This window comes from Capra hircus, chromosome 20, assembly GCF_001704415.2.
Source record: "Capra hircus breed San Clemente chromosome 20, ASM170441v1, whole genome shotgun sequence".
Lineage (NCBI taxonomy): Eukaryota > Metazoa > Chordata > Mammalia > Artiodactyla > Bovidae > Capra > Capra hircus.
Genome location: NC_030827.1, coordinates 26476512 through 26493523, shown reverse-complemented (window position 1 = coordinate 26493523; position 17012 = coordinate 26476512).

Here is a 17012-nt window from a genome sequence, read left to right as displayed (position 1 = left end):
TGAACTGAACTGAACTGAGGATTCTTTTAAATGCTGCAACATTCAGATTATACGATAAAAAGTTCACCTGTGGAGATCTTTGTTTGTCTGGGTTATAGTTAAGAATTTAGAAGTCCATTGGCCGCAAAAGGTAAACTGCAATTCCAAAAGAGTGCTATTGCCTTGGAAAGTAAAACAGGGCTCTATACCCTGCTCCTATCTTCAAGAAAACATATGCAGCAAGATATGCATTCTGAGTACAGCAATCACTGGGAAGGTCATGTACACTCTGCTATATGTAAAATGGATAACCAACAAAAACCTATTGTATACCACATGGAACTCTGCTCAATGTTATGTGCCAGCCTGGATGGGAGGGGCTGTTGGGGGACAGAATGGATACATGTATATGTACGGCTGAGTTCCTTCACTGTTCACCTGAAACTATCAAGACACTGTTAATTAGCTATACCCCAATACAGAATGTTTTGGGTGTTAAAAAATATAAATAAATAAAATTTAAAAAAATTTAAAAAAAAAGAAAATATTTCAACAATGAAGTGTATCCAGTATCTTAAGTAAGTATGACGTGGATCTGTGATCAAAATGCATCAATAATTCTCTCTCCGTGCATCTCTTTAAACTTTTCTTACTGGAAAATTTACTCTTCGTATGTCCCTGTCAGAAAATTCTTGAAGATCTGTGAATCTTCTACTCACTCTCAGGTAACAGACAGTTCTAGAGTTACCATAGATTGCAAATAGCTTCAAATCAAAATTTAGGTTTTTCATTCCCTACAAAAAAAAAAAAAAAAAAATCTAATCTCAGTTTAAACCTTCTCTTCTCCTGAGATCTGAAACCTGAATGAAAAGAATGCCTGGTTTTCTTCTTCTCTCATCTTCCTGTTCACTATCTACCCCTACCTCTAAATGCACTTGCATGCTACCTGGGATGAAAGCGAAAGTCGCTCAGTTGTGTCCGACTCTTTATGACCCCATGGACTATACAGTTCATGGAATTCTCCAGGCCAGAATACTGGAGGGGGTAGCCTTTCACTTCTCCAAGGGATCTTCCCAACCCAGGGATCGAATCCAGGTGTCTCCCACATTGCAGGCAGATTCTTTTTTTTTTTTTAATGTTTTTAAAATTAATTTATTTATTTGAATTGGAGGCTAATTACTTTACAATATTGTAGTGGATTTTGCCATACATTGATATGAATCAGCCATGGGTGTACATGTGTCCCCCATCCTGAACCCACCTCCCACCTCCCTCCCCATCCCATCCCTCAGGGTCATCCCAGTATACCAGCCCTGCTCAGGGCATCAGCCCTGTCTCATGCATCGAACCTGGACTGGCGATTTATTTCACATATGGTAATATACATGTTTCAATGCTATTCTTTCAAATCATCCCACCTTTGTGCAGGCAGATTCTTTACCAGCTGAGCCACAAGGGAAGCCCAAGAATTCTGAAGTGGGAAGCCTATCCCTTCTCCAACATATATTCCCAACCCAGGAATTGAACCAGGGTCTCCTGCATTGCAGGCAGATTCTTTACCAACTGAGCTATAAGGGAAGAATGGTAGGACAATTTAGAGGGATCTGTCTAGAACAGATCGGGGCTTGGTAAGTTCTTCCTTTCTCGTTCTGAAGATGTTACATCTGAGTGAGTTTAACGAGGTGCTCTTGAGGCTCCTTGGAGTTTCCTCTCTGCATTTCCTTGAACTAAGATAGATACTTTTTCAGTTCCTGGGTATTTGGTAAATCCAGCCTCTTTATACAGAGACTTCCCTGCAATTTGCAGACTTCACAGAAGAGAATTAAAGTTGATCCCTTTCTGATTGTCTCTGTAGTGTGGGCCACAACTGCCTGGGAAATCCTCATGCATCCTTTGACTCAATAAACTCTTGGACTGTTCTCAACACTATACCATTGACTGTCCTGGTTCTTAAAGCAGCCAAGTCAAACTTTCCCTTGTTTGGAGGTTTCTCAAGAAGATAGCATCCTCTCTGCCTCCCAGTGTTCCCCAGAGGCCTCTGAAGGCCCTTCTCACTGCAGTGGGAGGTGGTGTAACTGCACCCTATCCTTTTTCCCTAGCATGGTTCAAGAGCTTCATGAGAGCACGACTACTCTGGCCAAGATTCTTCCATTTTACAGAATCCTCTGGCCCTCTTTTAAAAGTTTTCTGACCTTGTAAAGCATCTAAGAGTTATAGGACAGAATCCCTCTCCATTTCCATTGCAAACTCTTCATATTTGGGCCAGCAGGGGCTGAGGGGTACGTCTTGTCTCATAGTGTTTTGGTATCCATCACACCTCAAATGAAACTAAAGCTAGTCTGTATTGTGAGTGACAGTATAGCTCAGTTACTCCATGTATTCAGTTCAGTTCAGTTCAATGGCACAGTTGTGTCTGACTCTTTGCAACCCCATGGACTGCAGCACTCCAGGCTTCCCTGTCCATCACCAACTCCCAGAGCTTGCTCAAACTCATGTCCATCAAGTTGGTGATGCCATCCATCTTACCCTCTGTCATCCCCTTCTTCTCCTGACTTCAATCTTGCCCAGCATCAGGGTCTTTTCCAGTGAGTCAGTTCTTCACATCAGGTGGCCAAAGTATTGGAGCTTCAGCTTCAGCATCAGTCCTTCCAATGAATATTCCAGACTGATTTTCTTTAGGATTGACTGGTTGGATCTCCATGCAGTCCAAGGGACTCTCAAGAGTATTCTCCAACACCACAGTTTGAAAGCATCAATTCTTCAGCGCTCAGCTTTCTTTCTAACTGAGCTATCAGGGAAGCCCAACTCCATGTAGGGCAAATGGAAAAAAATAGTATGAAAATAATGAACTTTGATATCTCTATATAAATTGCTTTCACTCTTGAGCTTTTGTGCTACCTTAGCTCTTCAACATGAAGTCTCCATTGTATTAACATTTCTGTACAGTCCATGTAACACTGAATCAACTTTTTAGCTCTTTCCTTCTTGATTTCCATCAGAAGAGAAAGGATATTAACATCTTTCTGACATCTAAGCTTTGGGGCTGCCACTGAGGTTATCTAGTTTCAATTATGTATCAAGTGACGAAACAATGCTGTGTTGTGAAGTAAATAGCTTTGATTCTCCATTATTATGAATTCAACCTGAAATATAGACATAACCAGGCATGACAGAGGTGAAATCCAAAAGAGGTCCTGCAAAGAACGTGATTTAGTTTAAATAGCTTTGTTTTAAACTCTCCTTTCATTCTATTCGGCAAGCAGTCATCATTATAATCAAGAATCAAAATGTACTAATACCAGGGACTATAAGAAAATAAATGGAGATGTCACCAACAATATTTATTACAGCCTATAATTTTTCATTTGATTAATTATTTCCTACCTAGATCATCAAAATGTATATGCAAAGAAGGCAGACACTCTGTCCTTCTTATTCATCATGTATTTCCAAGTAGGTAGAAGGATAATGTCTAGCATAGTACAAGCATTTGGTAAATATTTGATTGAAATGGGTTGAAGAATGAATGAATTAATAAAAAATAATTTTTGAGTGAATACTGAGGTTAATTTTAGAATGAAGATTAAATTATTTATGTTTTCCAGTTAATGACCAGCTCTAAATCTAGACACTGATTTTTTTTTTACTATAACCATAGAACTTTAATTTTTAATTCATTACTAGAGCTCAAAAAATACATTTTACTGTGAATAAAAGAAGAAAGGGAAATTAAAGGTGATTAAAGCAAATACTTCTTTCACATTAGCTGGAAAACAACATCTGGTGAACAATGTCAGAGGTCAGGCAAGGGGTAACTGCAGTAGCTTCCTGTGTGTGTGCTCAGTTGCTTCAGTCATGTCCAATTCTTTGTGATCCTACGGACTGTAGCCCACCAGGCTCCTCTCTCCAGGGGATTATCCAGGCAAGAATACTGGAGTGGGTTGTCGTTTCCTCCTCCAGGGGATCTTCCCAACCCAGGGCTGGAACCCATCTCTTTTTTGTATTTCCTGTATTAGCAGGCAGATTCTTTGCTACTAACACCACCTGAGAAGCCCTTATTAGCTTCCTAGGGCTATACTACAAACCATGTGGCTTAAAACAACAGGTATTTATTCTCTCCCACTTCTGGAGACTAGAAATCCAAAATCAAGATGCTGGCAGGGTTAGCTGCCCACTGGAGGCTCTGAATCTGTTCCACGCCCTCTCCTAGACTCTAGTGTGGAAGTAGCTCTTGGTGTTACTTGACTTGAAAGTGTGTGTTACTCATTCAGTCATGTCTGACTCTGTGATCCAATGGACTGTAGCTCACCAGGCTTCTCTGTCCCAAGGATTCTCTAGGCAAGAATACTGGAGTGGGTTGCCATTCCCTTCTCCAGGGGATCTTCCCAACCTAGAGACTGAACCTGGGTTTCCTGCATTATAGACAGAGTCTTTATTATCTGAGCCACCAGGAAGCCTCCATCTTTACATGTCTTTCTTTTCTCTGTGTCTCAGATTGCCTTTCCCTTCTCTCAAAAGAATATCAGTCATTGGATTTAGAACCCATCCTAAATCCAGGATCATCTGTCTTGAGATCCTTAATTTAATCACACCTGCTAAAACCTTATTTCCAAATAAGGTAATGATCCCAGGTTACTGGGATTTAAGAAGAACATCTCTCTCAAGGAGACACAATTCAATCTCTACAGTAACTTTCAGATATTGGCCAATAGAAGCCAACACTAACCTCCTCAGAACTATAAATCCAGTTGTGCTCTGTGTGTTGTGCTCAGCTGTGTCTAACTCTTTGTGACCCTACAGACTGTAGCCCGCAAGGCTCTTCTGTCCCTGGGATTTCCCAAGCAAGAATACCGGAGTGGGTTGCCATTTCCTTCTCCAGAGGATCTTTCTGTCCCAGGAATGGAATCCAGGTCTCCTGCATCTCCTGCATTCGCGGGAGGGATTTTTTACCACTGCACCACCTGAGGTGCTACATTAAAACAACCTCCATAACTCCAGCTGATTTCACCTTATTTCCCAGTCTTGGTCTTTGAACCAAGTGCTCTGATTTCAGGTGCATTCCCAACCCCAGCCTGATCTAGGAAAGATCGGGTCCTTCCTGTGAATTTCTGCCACACGGGGATGATGACCACCTGCCTTTCCAGCCCCTAAGCATCGATTCCTGCTCTTTGGGCACTGTGCCACGTCCTGTCTACATCACGGCAAAGGCTTTGAACACTGAGCTTTGTAGTTTTCTTCCTACTCACCACTCCAGTCTGTGGTTCAACATAGAGGACACATTTCCTATGAGTAGGCAAAACCCACCTGCCCTGTGTTGTCAGGAAAAATCATGGTATCTTGTGTATTCAAATGCCCTTAAAGCAGCACACTGCCCTGATGTTTCTTCCTCATTGAGCTGAGAAGTTGCCTGAAATTCAACATTAAGGTGTTTGAACCTCAAATGTCTTCTTAGAGAATATGCCTGCCAATAGAGAGAGAAGAACCGGATTTACAGTTCTAAGGAACCAACAGAGGAATCAGAGACAAACCAAACCTGGGAACTAACTAGTGGGCTTCAGAGGAGGATCTGTATTTCTCAAATGTTTTCCTATACCTGGTGTGCCTTCAGTCCAGCCATTCTCACTAGCAATTTTTAATGCCTTTCCCCCAGTCATCAGATATCTCATATCTGGAAGGATGGAAGAGGGACAATGTCAGTTTCCCCAGAGTGTAATTAGTATAATTTTACTTCATGTATAACACTGCAAGCCCTAGAGAAGTTTTAGAATTATAAATTTATCTAACACATTTTCTTTGAGGTTTGCGAAGAATAGCCTAACAGATGTGAAATTCAACTGGATGTGTATAGACACCATATTCTGGTTAATGCACCAACCTGGGCGAGGAGTTTGGTCATTCTGTCCCAAGTAAGCTACTATTCTGTTTTTTGAATTCCTATTATTGGAAACTCAGCCTCCTCCATCAATATAAACCAGCAAAGAGATTATATTACTCTGAACTCTAAAAGGCATAGTTATAATTGTTAGACAGGATTCAGCACAAAAGAAAGATCCACTACAAAAAGAAAAGAGAATGAAGTAGGATTTTGCTGCCTCTATGCAGCAGCAATAATTAACTACACTTCCCTGTATGCTGACACCTGCTACTGGAATGCACATTCTGTCACCAAATTGAAACTAGGACCTTATATTTATTAAAGTGAAACCTGAGATCGCAAATGCTGGTAGCCTCTCAGATCTTAAAAATTAATAATTCCAAACCAAACTCCAGCTATCTTGAAAAATTAGGACTCCCCAGTACTGAGTGTGCCTTTTCACAAGGCATGAAACAACTAGAGGTGAACGGAGCTGCCCACATTAGACAGGGCACGTGATTTCTAGTTTGCCACAGTCCTCACCACTCTCTCTTACCTCCATGAGGCTGTGGCTGAAAATATGTTGCTATGTCTATGCTATTTTTCCCACACTAAGCCTGTTTCAGGCATTTACAATATAAACTTATCCCACAGAAATTTGCAACTGTGGTGTAACAGGCCCAGGGCTGCTCTGAGTAATGGTGTGTCTTTATTGGTTGTCAAGTATTTTCTGTGGAAGGATGGATCCTTTAGAACCTAGACTTCTAGAGGGAAGATGGACCTTGGTTGTGAGCCTCTGCTCACAGCCCTACATACTGAAAGTGAACTTTCATTCAGCAAACACTTGTCCCATATTTGGAGCAATTCCTAGGTGCCAGGAACTGTGTGACTCCAGAATTTGTGTGTCAACAAAATTCCCTCCATGAAGACTTTGACAGTGCTCTGGAAATAAGAGTGTGGGCCTGAGTAACAGTAGGGACTTAGGCTTACTTCCTCATACATCTTCCTCTTTAACCTGAGCCTCTACACATCTTATGCTCAAGACTGCCTTAAGATTAGAAAGGCACTTTGGAAGTACACTTTGAAGCATGTATTTACCTTTATCTCGATTTGAGGTCGGATCTCTTCTGTGCCATGGATGACCAAGTCCATGTCCCTTGGGTAGACTGTGCAACAGGCCACTCAGGCTTCTGCAGACTTTGAAAAATCAGCAGGATGGATCAGTTTACAGAGCAATACTTCAAGCTGACCAGGGATAAAGTTTTTCCTCTGAAACACAAATCAAATCAATTTTTAGATGTTCTCAGCTAAATCTTGCTATAGCAGGCTTTTCGTATTCTTTCAGCTCCTTTAGTTGCTTTTGATATTTTTGCATGCCCATGCAGAAGAAAAACTCCATAATCATGACTCAAAATGAAGCCCTGTTCTGCCTTCACAGGAGGGGAGGGGTATTAACTAATACAAGATGTTGGGATAATGGATACCATATAATCAGTTTTTCAAGAATTTACCAAGCTGTTATCCAAGAAATGATGTCCCCCTTCCCTTGTGGGAATATTAATATTAACAGGCACTTAAAATGGTGTACATACTGTGTAATTCTCAAAAAATGACATTTTTGAAATGGGAGTAATAGTTAGAACCATAGGAATTTACACAGACCAACTGTATGATGAAGCAAGACACTTGTCTAAATGTACTATCTTAATGATTTTATAGCTTTTTCAACCAATGGAGAGAATATTAGCTTCATAACCTGATAGAAACACTGGTCAAAAAACTGAGTTTTCAAACAACAGAAATTGTCTCTGACTTCATCAATATTCCTTTGACCTTTGCTTGGAAATCTACATGATTCATCACAAACTAGAGAGCTTCCATTAGAATCAGCCTTTACCTTGAGAACTCAGACTCCTGGAATCTATCTGACTTTCTCTTCTATTTATTCCAATTAAACTTTGCTGATAAGTGAGATTATAAAGAGGATCTCTATTTGTTATCATAAGCAAAATTTCATCTTAGTCTACAAATTCCTAACTCAAATATCAACTATTCACAAGTCTTTTATTGGTCAAGCTATCACTGTGTTAATCTTAATTATTCCATATGTCAAACTCCAAATACAAAATATATATTTAGCTTAGGACTTATTAAAAAAAAAAAACAAGCAGTAAACAAATGTCAAACTCTAATCAATGGTGCATGTGCAGAAGTGCTTAAGGGTAAAGTCTGAAACCTACTTTTAAGAACATAAAAAAAAAAAATTAGATGGATTGATGGATGCCTACAGGAATGATGGATATATGTATGATAAAGCAAATATAGCAAAATATGAATTGCAGAATCTAGGTAATGAGGACATGCAATGTACAATTCTTTCAATGTTAAAAAATTATCATAGCAACGTGTAAAAGGAAAGATTCATTTGAGGGTGATATTAAAATATTTAATAGCTGGAGTAATGTGGGCCCTGACCAACCAGAACAAATGCCGACAGTCTAAGCTGGAAAGGATAGGCCAGTTATCTGCATTGAATAATCCCTACTATTTGTTCTGAAATCTAGGAACTCTGAGGAATGCAAGAGGCATATTTATAAGATACTAGATCCTGATCTCCAAAAACCGACACTTTTATGGAGGATAAAGATTTATACAATAGGCTGGATGGCATCACTGATTCGATGGACATGAGTCTAAACTCCGGGAGTTGGTGATGGACAGGGAGGCCTGGCGTGGTGCGACTCATGGGGTCGCAAAGAGTCGGACACAACTGAGTGACTGAACTGAACTGCACTGATGGTCAAAATAAAATTTACATGACATGAGTTTATTAGTCAAGGTTCTAGAGAGAAACAGAACCAATAGGATATATACAGATATATTCATAAGAGGAGATTTTTTTTTTAACAGAAATTGGTTCACATGATTATGGAGGCTGTGAAATCCCATTATCTGTTGTCTGTAAGCTAGAGAACAAGGTAAGCTATTCAGTTCAGTTCAGTTCAGTCCAGTCGCTCAGTCGTGTCCGACTCTTTGCGACCCCATGAATTGCAGCACGCCAGGCCTCCCTGTCCATCACCAACTCTCGGAGTTCACTCAGACTCATGTCCATCGACTCAGTGATGCCATCCAACCATCTCATCCTCTGTCGTCCCCTTCTCCTCCTGCCCCCAATCCTTCCCAGCATCAGAGTCTTTTCCAATGAGTCAGCTCTTCGCATGAGGTGGCCAAAGTACTGGAGCTTCAGCTTTAGCATCATTCCTTCCAAAGAAATCCCAGGGCTGATCTCCTTCAGAATGGACTGGTTGGATCTCCTTGCAGTCCAAGGGACTCTCAAGAGTCTTCTCCAACAACACAGATCAAAAGCATCAATTCTTCAGCACTCAGCCTTCTTCATAGTCCAACTCTTGCATCCATACATGACTACTGGAAAAACCATAGCCTTGACTAGATGGACCTCAGTAGGCAAAGTAATGTCTCTGCTTTTCAATATGCTATCTAGGTTGGTCATAACTTTCTTCCAAGGAGTAAGCGTCTTTTAATTTCATGGCTGCAGTCACCATCTGCAGTGATTTTGGAGCCCCCCAAAATAAAGTCTGACACTGTTTCCCCATCTATTTCCCATGAAGTGATGGGACCGGATGCCATGATCTTCGTTTTCTGAATGTTGAGCTTTAGGCCAACTTTTTCACTCTCCACTTTCACTTTCATCAAGAGGCTTTTTGGCTCCTCTTCACTTTCTGCCATAAGGGTGTTGTCATCTGCATATCTGAAGTTGTCGGTATTTCTCCCGGCAATCTTGATTCCAGCTTGCTATTAGGTTGGTGCAAATGTAATTACAGTTTTGGACCATGAATTTTAAATCATTATAACTAGACTCAAACATATCTTTATTAATCAAAATACGAACCATTACAATCAACACATTTTTGCCAGTGAGAAATTAAGTTTGCTTACTCCTGTGCATAAAAAATCTGTGCTTTGAATCTTGAGAAAGAAGAATGGAACTGGAGGAATCAACCTACCTGACTTCAGTCTCTACTACAAAGCCACAGTCATCAAGACAGTACGATACTGGCAAAAAGACAGAAATATAGATCAATGGAACAAAATAGAAAGCCCAGAGATAAATTCACGCACCCTTGGACACCTTATCTTTGACAAAGGAAGCAAGAATATACAATGGAGAAAAGACAATCTCTTTAACAAGTGGTGCTGGGAAAACTGGTCAACCACTTGTAAAAGAATGAAACTAGAACACTTTCTAGCACCATACACAAAAATAAACTCAAAATGGATTAAAGATCTAAATGTAAGACCAGAAACTATAAAACTCCTAGAGGAAAAGATAGGTAAAACACTCTCTGACATAAATCACAGCAGGATCCTCTATGACCCACCTCCCAGAATACTGGAAATAAAAGCAAAAATAAACAAACAGGACCTAATTAAAATTAAAAGCTTCTGCACAATAAAAGAAACTATAAGCAAGGTGAAAAGACAGTCTTCAGAATGGGAGAAAATAATAGCAAACGAAGCAACAGACAAAGAATTAATCTCAAAATATACAAGCAACTCTTGCAGCTCAATTCCAAAAAAATAAACAACCCAATCAAAAAGTGGGCCAAAGAACTAAACAGACATTTCTCCAAAGAAGACATACAGATGGCTAACAAACACATGAAAAGATGCTCAACATCACTCATTATCAGAGAAATGCAAATCAAAACCACAACAAGGTACCATTTCACGCCAGTCAGAATGCCTGCTACCCAAAAGTCTACAAGCAATAAATGCTGGAGAGGGTGTGGAGAAAAGGGAACCCTCTTACACTGTTGGTGAGAATGCAAACTAGTACAGCCACTATGGAGAACAGTGTGGAGATTCCTTAAAAAACTGGAAATAGAACTGCCATATGACCCAGCAATCCCACTGCTGGGAATACATACCGAGGAAACCAGAACTGAAAGAGACACGTGTACCCCAATGTTCATTGCAGCACTGTTTACAATAGCCAGGACACGGAAGGAACCTAGATGTCCATCAGCAGACAAATGGATAAGAAAGCTGTGGTACATATACACAATGGAGTATTATTCAGCCATTTAAAAGAATACATTTGAATCAGTTCTAATGAGGTGGATGAAACTGGAGCCGATTATACAGACTGAAGTAAGCCAGAAAGAAAAACACCAGTACAGTATACTAACACATATATGTGGAATTTAGAAAGACGGTAACGATAACCCCGTATGTGAGACAGCAAAAGAGACACAGATGTATAGAATAGTCCTTTGGACTCTGTGGGAGAGGGCGAGGGCAGGATGATATGGGAGAATGGCACTGAAACATGAAAATTATCACATGTGAAATGGATTGCCAGTCCAGGCTCAATGCATGATACAGGGTGCTCAAGGCTGGTGCACTGGGATGACCCAGAGGGATGGGATGGGGAGGGAGGTGGGAGGAGGGTTCAGGATGGGGAACACATGTACACCCATGGTGGATTCATGTCAATGTATGGCAAAAACCAATACAATATTGTAAAGTAAAAAAGTAAATTAATTAATTTTAAAAAAAATCTGTGCTTTGTTTTCGACAAAGTCTTGGAAGGCATTTCCTGCTCCTCCTGGTTGTGGAAGCATTTTCCCTGCAAAAAGTTGTTCAGATGCTTGAGGAAGCGGTAGTTGGTTGGCGAGAGGTCAGGTGAATACGGTGATGAGTCCAAACTTCATAGCCCTATTAGTTCAACTTTTGAACTGTTGGTTCTGCAACGCTCAGTTTGGGTATTGCTGTGGAGAAGAACTGGGCCTTTCTGTTGACAAAGGCCAGCTGTAGGTGCTGCAGTTTTCAGGGTATCTCATCAGTTTGCTGAGGATGCTTCTCAGATGTAATGGTTTTCCTGGGATTCAGAAAGCTGGACAGTAGATCAGATGGGCAGCAGACCACCAAACAGTGACCATGACCATTTTTTGTCTTCGGGAAGTGCTTTGAAGTTTCGTACAGGTCCAAGCACTGAGGTGGTCCCCGCTGGTTGTCCTGTAGAATCCACCTTTCATTGCACATCACAATCCAATTGAGAAATGGTTTGCTGTTGTATAGAGTAAGAGAAGATGATGCTTCAAAACGATTTTTTTTTTCAGCCAGCACATGAGGTACCCACTTATCGAGCTTTCCTACCTTCCCAATTTGCTTCAAAGGCTGAACTACTGTGGAATGGTTGACGTTGACTTCTTCAGGAACTTCTCATGTAATTGTAAGAGGATCAGCTTTGATGACACTCTCAGTTGGCTGTTGTCAACTTCCGATGGCCAGCCACTGCACTCCTTATCTTCAAGGCTCTTGTCTCCTTTGCAAAACTTCTTTAATCACCACTGCTCTGTGTGTTAATTAGCAGTTATTGGGCCAAATGTGTTGTTGATGTCACGAGATGTCTTTGCTGCTTTACGAACCATTTTGAACTCAAATAAGAAAATATTTGAAACATCAAACATCAACAACCTCATATATGAAGATGATATCACTCCAATGGCAGAAAATGAAGAGAAACTAGAGAGCCTCTTGACAAGGGTGAAAGAGGAGAGTGAAAAAGCTGGCTTAAAACTCAACATTCAAAAAACTAAGATCATGGTATCTGGTCCCATCACTTCATGGCAAATAGATGGGAAAAGTAGAAACAGTGACAGACTTTATTTTCTTGGGCTCCAAAATCACTGCAGACAGTGACTGTAGCCATGAAATCAAGACACTTGCTAGCTCCTTGGAAGGAAAGCTATGACAAACTGAGACAGCTTATTAAAAAGCAGAGACATCACTTTGTCAACAGGGTCCATATAATCAAAGCTGTGGTTTTTCTAGCAGTCATGGAAAATTTTTCCAGAGTTGATGCTTTTGAATCATTGTTCTTGAGAAGACTCTTGAGAGTCCCTCAGACAGCAAGGAGATCGAACCAGTCAATCCTAAAGATCAACCCTGAATATTCACCTGAAGGACTAATGCTAAAGCTGAAGCTACAATACTTTGGCCACCTGATGTGAAGAGCTGACTAGTTGGGAAAGACCCTGATTCTGGGAATGCTGAAGGCAGAGGAGAAGGAGAGGACAGAGGGTGAGATGTTGGATGGCATCACTGAATCAATCAATGGACATAAGCTTGAGCAAACTCAGGGAGATAGTAAAGGACAGAGAAGCCTGGCATGCTATAGTCCATGGGATCACAAGGAATCAGACATGACTTAATGACTGAAAAACAACAAGAAAATCATTTATATTGCTTTTTTGTCTAACATCATTTCTGTAGTCTAAAATAAATATAAAATAAACAGCAAGTAATACATCATTAGCAAAAAACATAAAGTGAGAAATGTGCATTAAAATGAAGCATTGCAGGCAGATTCTTTCCCATCTGAGCCACCAGGGAAGCCTGATATATACATAAACACATTTATTTAAGAATGTATTCCAATAGTAAACGCCAAAGCTAAACAATCCAAAACCACAATTACTTTTGCACTAATCTAACAGTAGCATAATTCATTCCAAGTCCAAAAGCCTGAGAACCAAGAAGCTGACAGTGTTAAGTCTGATTTGAGTCCAAAAGCCAAGAACTAGGTGTACTTATGTCCAAGAACAGGAAAAGATGGATATTCCAGTTCAGGTCAAGACAGCAAATTCATCCTTCCTCCACCTTTCTGTTCTATTCAGACCCTCAGCTGATTAGATGATGCCCACCTGTACTGGTAAGGGTACATCTTCATTACTCAGTCCATGGATTCCATTGCTAATCTCTTCCACAGACAGTCTCACAGCCACAACCAGAAATATTTTACCCACTATATGGGCAACTCTTAATCCAGCCAGGTTGACATCTATAATTAACCATCATCACAGGAAAATAAAATTCTTTTTTTAAAAAGTTAATTTGTCTTTCTTCCTGATCCCCTAATTATTGGTAGAGAATAAAACAACTTTCATCCAATTAGTTTAAAAGTTCCTTCAGGATGGTAAAGCTCTTAGAAAAATAATGTTTCATCCCAGACTTCTTGGTCTTCTCCCCATCTCTCTGGGTCTTCTTCAAAATTACATTTGAATGTGTGTGCCAGGAGGAGGGAGGTGTGTGTTTCCTGTCACCTCACAGTGAAGAGAATGAGCCAGTCTCTCCCTGGGCACTGCCCTCTGGCCCTGCGGTCTCCAAAACAATGTTGTCCTGTTATTGCTGCCTGCTTTATTAGCATTTACAACTGAATTCAACTATTAACAACTCAGAATCTCTACTCTGTTTAAGGCTCCAAAGAGTTCCCTGTGCCAATGAGCCCCTTCACGTGCTCCTCATACCTTGCAATGGAGCCTGCAGTGACTACTAGTCTTCACCTATGCATGAAGGAAAGTTCAAGTTCAAGGCTTCCTCTCACTTAAGCAAATGACACTGGCAAGTTGCCTTTACAAAGAGATAACATAATGGTACCCAGGTAGGAAGAACATCCTGTGAGGAGATCTCCTTTTAGAGGCCCACCCTTTCCCAGAATGTGTCCCCTTCTGCAGAGTCAGTCTCTGAGGAGCAGGAAGAGTGGGGAGGCCGGGTATTGGAGCCATATGCTTGATTACCTGCTTCAGTCTTTTTTCTATCTTCTCTCAGCGATGAGGGTGTATTAGTTTTCTATCACTTCTGTAACAAATTCCCACAAACATAGTGGCTTTAAACAACATCCAATAGTTATTTCATAGTTCTATAGATGAGAAGTCTAGGCAGAGTGTGGCTCAGTGCAGGCTTCTGCTTAGAGTCTCACAAGGACTAAATACAGGTATCACCATACTGTGTTCTGTTGTAGAGTCTTAGGGAAAAACCACCTTCCAAGCTCTTTCAGATCACTGGGGGAATGCAGTTCCTTGTGGTTGTAGGACTGAGGTCCTGACTGGCTGTCAGCAGGTTCTTTGCTTCCACCTGCAGCCACTGGCTGCATCCCTTCTCATAGGTTTCAGCAGCAGCTGGGGGAGAGTTGCTCTCGCACTTCAAATCTCTTCCTCTTCTGCTGCATCTCTCTGCCTCCTCTTTTGCTTCTAGCCAGGGAAAGTTCTCTGCTTTTACGGGTCCAAGTGATAAAACTGAACCCATCTGGACAATCCTGGATAATCTTGTGATTTAAGGTCTATAACATATTCACATTTCCAGGCATTAGTGCCTGAACATTTTTGGCAGGGGAGGGCATTATGCCTAGTGTTCTGGGGGATTATTAGTGATTTCCTCTTCCTGGATGAACCTCTGTTAGGTAAAACACATTCATCTAATTACCTAGCCTATTCTTCATATATTACATGAAAGCAAAAAAAAAACAAAACAAACAAACAAACAAAAAAGCCGCAACAGCTTTGACCTATTGTACATATAAGAAAAATAAGGCTCATAGAATGTAATTGTCTTGTTTTCATACTCTTGAATATTCAGTGTCAGGGATGAGTCATACAAACAATACACAGACTTTTTTTTTTTTTTCACGTTCTCCTTCTTTTGGTGTGTAGTCATTTTTTTCAGTTCTGATGCATCCTGGAGACAGCCTCTAGGAACTAATGATGTCTATTTTTAACACTGTGGTACAAGACAATCAATCCAGTTAAGTGACACAGGCCTCTGGCGGTCACTGGCCTCCTAAGTTCCCACTTTACCTGTGCTGCTGGGGTATTCGGGAACTGGACGATCTCTATGATGAAAATAAACATCAAAAAATAAAGAGAAGTAAAAGAAGCCATTTTAACCAAGGCAGGAAAGGTTGTCACAAACACAACTACTTTCTTCCTGAGTTTCCTCTTACTGTAATAGAGAGGCTGAAATTTGGAGTCTGAGTCCTGGTTTATATAATTTATTTCCTAACTTATTTTATAATATTAGAGGAGTCGGGAAATATACAGCAAAATGTGACCAATTTAGACAATACAGCAAAACATGCCATTTGGTCTCATTTATCATAATGGGAATTTAAAAGGATACTCATGAGCCACTTAGAACCTATGAGTTCATTGAGCAGAACAAGTGGTTTTGCATAAGAGTCACCCTTAAATAATTCAGTGCCTGTGGCATCATGAAAAACAAACACGGGGGAAAAAAGCTCTAAGAGTCATAACAATTAACGACTCAGAAAAACAATTTCACCCCTGCTTAAAGGGCTGAGTCAAGAGGACCACCTTTATTCTAAGTTCCAATCCCTCTGCAATCCCTACGTCCATTTCTCCCCTGGCTCTGTGATAGGGAATGGAATCCCTTTGGCGACCTTCATCCTTAATGGAACCCCTTTGGCCACCTTCATCCTTCTGTGTAACAGTCTCCAGCTACAGTGCGTTAACCAGCTCTTGGCACTCTGTCCGGCAGAAGAGAGAGGCTGCCCACAGCCAATTCTGAACACTGAACAAGAACACTGAACCCAGAAAAAGAGTAAAAGGAGAGGAGTGGGTTTGTGCAGTGGGCAGGTCTGTACATTTGGACACATTCAAGCCAGCTCTAGTCTCCTCCTCATGGGCATCGAGCCCATTCCATGGAAGAAATCAGCAGAAAAGCAGTCATGCTGACCCCTCACTTGCCCCACACCGTAGACATCAGAACTACAGACTGGGGTCTCTTAATGGTTTATGAACTGTTGCTCTGCTGTGAACACAGGAGACTGAGACCTATAGTGAAGAGATTGTTTTGAACACCAAGGGTAGCCAGCAGAACTTCTCCTAAGAGGAAGAATCTCTCAAAACCACTGAAGACATTGTCAGCATGCTACTTCAGGATCCAAGTATAGAAGATATTGATGCTACATGTGAAGTTCCACGGGGCCACATCATCACAGGTACCCATAACATCATTTTTGCTGACAACTGTTGCAACTCTTGTCACATCAAAGTTATTCATTTAAATAATAATTGAAATAATTTAAACTCTATGGTTTTTCCAGTAGTCATGTATGGATGTGAGAGTTAGACCATAAAGAAAGCTGAGCACCAAAGAACTGATGCTTTTGAACTGTGGTGTTGGAGAAGACTCTTGAGAGTCCCTTGGACTGCAAGGAGATGCAACCAGTCAATCGTAAAGGAAATCAATCCTGAATATTCATTGGAAACACTGATGTTGAAGCTGAAACTCCAATACTTTGGCCACCTGATGTGAAGAACTGACTTATTGAAGAAGACCCTGATGCTGGGAAAGA